The sequence below is a fragment of the Scylla paramamosain genome, chromosome 7 (genome assembly GCF_035594125.1).
Source record: "Scylla paramamosain isolate STU-SP2022 chromosome 7, ASM3559412v1, whole genome shotgun sequence".
NCBI classification, from domain to species: Eukaryota; Metazoa; Arthropoda; class Malacostraca; order Decapoda; family Portunidae; genus Scylla; species Scylla paramamosain.
The window spans coordinates 8,332,501-8,337,276 of NC_087157.1; the positions used below are offsets into that span (position 1 = coordinate 8,332,501).

Consider the following 4,776-nt stretch of genomic DNA (forward strand, 5'->3'; position numbering starts at 1 on the left):
AGGCCAGAGTCCCGCCCCTGCTTGCATAACACACTGTAACCCTCCTACACATGCCTCCCTCCCCCCTCATCCTCCCTCCTTACACTTTTTTTTTCTCTCTCCCCACTCCCTTATTACCACCTCATCCTTCTTCTCCTCCCCCTCCTCGCAACCCTCCACCTCCACTTCCCTCCCCCTCCACGTCTGCCCCCCCTGCCCGTCGCTATCTGCCTCCGTGACCTTGGGTAGTGGCTGAAGTCAATGGACCTTTGAACGGCAGACGACTCAGTAAATCATTATGTGTCGCAGGGCTACAGTTTCCGCCACGCCGCGCTCTCCTGCTGCTCCCCTGGTGTCGTAATGCGCTCGTTACTCCCGCAACAGGAAAAGAAAAAAAAGAAAGATATTAGGTGGTATTTCCCTAGGCTGGTGTAGTCGGGAGGGCAAGGCTGGCTGCTGCTTGGCGAGGGAGGCCCCAGGACGTCGTGTTTGTGGCTGTTACGCAACTGGAGGCGGCGGTGGCAGCGTTGTTATCTATTCCACGCGCGTGACGGCCTGTTTGTGGGACGGTTTTCTCTCCACCATTCTGCGTAAATCCGACAAGACCTCCTGCGGTTTGCGGTTTCGATGCCTCCCTTCCCCTCTCCCTCCCTCCCTCACCCACTCGCTTGCTTCGAATTTATGTTTCCTCGCGCGAGAGAAAATGAAAACTTCTTACCCGCGCGAAAGAAGATGAAAACTCATGAAAAGAAATTTACGGGCCTTGTGTAGAAGTGAGTCGGTGGGTGGGAGAGGCGAAGGAAAGCGAGACGAGGGAAGAAAGCATGAATAGGAAGCCGAGCAGCACATCCCGGAAGGTACATTGTTTGGTGATGGACAATGCGATGTATGGTGCGCGGTGCCGACAGTGCATGGTGGAGGGAGGTGTGGGAGGCAGGAATGTGCGAAACAGAACCGGAGTTGAGGTAGTACTGGTGGTGTTGGAGGGGGAAAGGGAGGGAGGGGGTAAGAGAGTGTGTAGATGAAGGCGTCTCCTGCCAGCAGTAATGGGAAAGAGAGAGAGAGAGAGAGAGAGAGAGAGAGAGAGAGAGAGAGAGAGAGAGAGAGAGAGAGAGAGAGAGAGAGAGAGAGAGAGAGAGAGAGGAGGTTCTAGAGGAGTTTGAGTGGGGAAGGTTGACTTGACACGCAGGGACCGACATGACAAAACTTAGCAAACTGTTTAGAAGACCAAAATTAAGTAGAAACAAAGCGAATGGATAACCAGAGAGGATGTGGAGGAAGGAAAGGAGAGGATGGAACACTGTACTTGATGTTGCTATGGCTGGCATCCCCCCTCACTCTTTCTCTCTCTCTCTCTTTTACGTAACATCGCTGCTTGCACGGTCGACGAGCCCTGACTGTTGCGTAACGCCAGTCAGGACATCGCGTGCGTTCATTCCTCCCTCTTCCGCCTCACCTTGATCTTAAAGCACGGCGAAACGGGAAGAGGAGGAGGAGGAGGAGGAGGAGGAGGAGGAGGAGGAGGAGGTATAGGGAGAAGAAAGTTTTATCACCAGTTTCCCGTCGACAGTGAGACGTGACCTCCTTTATATTGATTCTTCGGGACGAGAACTGCGGCTCAATTTGTGAGGGGCGGCGCGTGATGCCATCCATTCTTTTCTTTGTCACTTCTTCCCCATATTCAATTCACCCCTACCTACCCTATACGTGCGTGCGAATGAGTGGATCGTGTTCTCTCTCTCTCTCTCTCTCTCTCTCTCTCTCTCTCTCTCTCTCTCTCTCTCTCTCTCTCTCTCTCTCTCTCTCTCTCTCTCTCTCTCTCTCTCTAATTTTGCACTCCTCTCCCTAACACACCTTGATCTCCTCATCTCCCCTTCCCCTCCCCTGACTCCTTCCCTCCCTGCCTCTCGGTCTGGCAGCAGCGGCGGCGCCATGACCCTCCTGACCCCCTCACCAAGCCAAGGGTGATGCAATCCGTGCGCCTGCCAGTAGCCATTGGATCACGGCGGCTAAATGCGACAACATCTAAACGTCACAAGTTACCCGCCGCCGTGCCACCGAGCAGTGCCGCCACCGCGGCCGCCACTGCTGTTGCTGGTGGTGCCTCGCAGTGCCACGCCGCATCATGTTATATAATACCTCAAAGCCCTTATCTGCCGCCGTGCCTTTACCCGCCTTAGCCAGAGCGCACGTCAATGTCACTGCCTTCCCCTTCCTCTCCCTCCCCATCCCTTTATACGTAAGTCGCTGCACGAGCTTCTTCCCTCTGCCACGTCTTATCGTGCGTTTAAAGCTTCACCAAATTCTCTTCCACACATGAACGGATCTCTTTCCCTTCCTTTCCCTGCATCTCACCTCCCCAGCGCCCACTCACCCATCCCTCTCTCTTCCTCCAGATTTATCTTCAAATATATAACCTGTCACCGGGCACGTCAGGCTTCCCGTAATGTGCCGCCCCACATGTCACAACCACCAAGTTCGATTTGGTTTCAATTTCCAATGTCATGATGCGCAGGAGCTGCAAGACGCAGGCAATGCTTACAAGTACTACGTAGTTTCCACTGTATTGACGTGCAAGCACTGCCACATACAAGCACGCACGCAAGCATGCACGCAAACACACGCAAGCATGCTTGCACACACACACACACACACACACACACACACACACACACACACACACACACACACACACGCACGCACGCACGCACGCACGCATGCACGCACGCACGCACGCACGCGCGCGCGCGCACGCACACACCTTGCGCGCGCACACGTGTCCACACGCAAGCAAACACCTGTTTGCATACGCGTCACACGTGTGCTCATGCAAGCAAGCAGAGACTTGTATAAACCCAACACCTACGCGCTCTCACACACACACACACACACACACACACACACACACACAGGTGTCGACACACGGTTTGCTTGATGAGACACAATTTGTGGTGTAACACCTCAAACACACCTTTCATGAGGCTGAGGAAGCTACGGTCCTCGCAGTACTGGCAGGAGAGACTCGCTTTCCTTCAGTCACAACAAGGAAACTCAACCAAACTTTATATTTCTGTCCTGCGCATGACACGACATCCACCTGCAGCGCTTGCCTGAAGCGTGGCCACACGCGCGCGAGCAAGCACTACACTTGACACCAAGATCACAAGAAGGCGGGTGGGCGACGGGCACACGGCAGTGGACAGGATGACAGGTAATACAGGTACTCACCAGGAGTTGGGAAGCGAGCGGTGTGCGTGCGGGGAGCTCCGGACAGGTAGTGAGCCTCACCACCACTCTTGCTGCTGGCTGGAGTCACACAGGTGTTTCCTCACACAGATGTTCATTCCAGTCACACACTTGTCATTGTGGGTTCCAGGTGTTGGCGAGGCGAGGAGGTGGTGGCGCCGGGACGGACGACGCGTCTATGGGAGGAAGGCGGAGGCAAGCGTGAGGAGGAAGAATGGGGGTCACCCGAGGAAGGAGGAAGGTCTAGAGTTTATATGTGCTTATTCGCGTGTCACAGTCGATGTTTTTCGTCGAGGTTTATTTTCGTTTCGTCCGTTGGTGTGGGAGGCCGCGGCCGGGTCGGGCGGGAGGGGCTGCCTGACGCTCGTTACGTAACCTCCTGGCTTGGGACTCCTCCAACAGTGCCTCGCGGGGCCCCAATTAATATGTTCGCTTAGTTTTCTCCCTCAGAAACAAGAACAAAAACAAGTCACAATGATTATCAGACGAGCTGCTGATAAGAGCGAGGACAGGTGGCCGGAACCACGCCGCAACGCAAGCACTCTCCAGGCATTCGATGGTATTTCCGGCGACCAGCCAACACTTGGGACGGAGGTGAGGCAAACACTCACGGCGGCGACACCAGAGTGTGAGGTAAAAGTTAGTCATGGGCTGGGCTGGAGTAGGGCAGCCAGTGAGGGAAAACGAGCCGAGGAAGGGAGTGTAGGGGAGGCTAGGTGGAGGCGTGGCGGGGGCGGGGGCTGGCAGGCGTAGGGGCGGGGGGAAAGGGGACGTCGTTAAACACGAGTAAGGGGGAAGGATGGGGAGGGACCTATGTGCGAGGATAGGGAGGGAGGAAGGAAGGGAAGGAGGGAGGCAGGGGGGTGCAGTGGAGAGGGAGAGGGGGGCGGGGCGTGCGCGCAACTGCAGCCGTCCGTCTCTCCTGGTCCAAGCCGCCTCTCACCTGAACGGCCTCTTCCTGCGGGATTAGGGCTACGCGACTCCCCACAAAGGCTACTCCTCTCTTCGCGCCGAACGCCTGGGACTCGCGGGGCGTGGAGGCGTGGAGGGGCGGCGACGAGTGGGATCGTGATGATCCCTCCTTCACCATTCATTGATCACTTCTCGTCCTCGTCACCTTCAGACAGGCGGACGCAAACATGCTGCCCCGTCTGAAGGGAGAGGGAGATGGGGAGGAGAGGTATAGACTGACAAGGTATAGGAGATGATAAGTGGCTGGTTGTATGAGGTCGTAGGTGATACTTGTGGTGATGGCTGATGTTTGGTGTTCCCGTCACCATTCTACAACACCAGCACCCTCGCCATGCAGCTCCCGCCAGACCTCCAGCTGTCACCGCCTTCATAACAATCACTCTTGACCACCGTCACCACAACGACCACCACAACTATCGCCTCCGCTATGGCAGCTACCACTACGCTAACCTGCGCACCATCCACCGTCACCATCACCGTCACCACAACGACCATTTCACCCCCAACCACCACGGCCACCGCCGTTCAAGACACCACCAGCACCATGCAAAAATGTTACACCAGCACCACCACCACCAC

General features: G+C 55.9%; 1 protein-coding gene across 4 annotated transcripts in view; it reads right to left on the reverse strand.

The window, feature by feature from the left end:
* The window catches only part of LOC135101982 (protein abrupt-like), a 141,457-nt gene extending 137,602 nt beyond the window's left edge, over positions 1-3,855 (reverse strand). For 2 of the 4 annotated variants that reach the window (XM_064006528.1, XM_064006523.1), the window contains exon 1: positions 3,208-3,453. The gene's annotated coding sequence lies outside the window, so the exon portion shown is untranslated. Of the gene's footprint in view, positions 1-3,207 lie in introns of all 4 variants that reach the window. The other 2 variants (XM_064006525.1, XM_064006531.1) reach the window with 2 other exon arrangements.
* Positions 3,856-4,776: the final 921 nt, after the last annotated feature.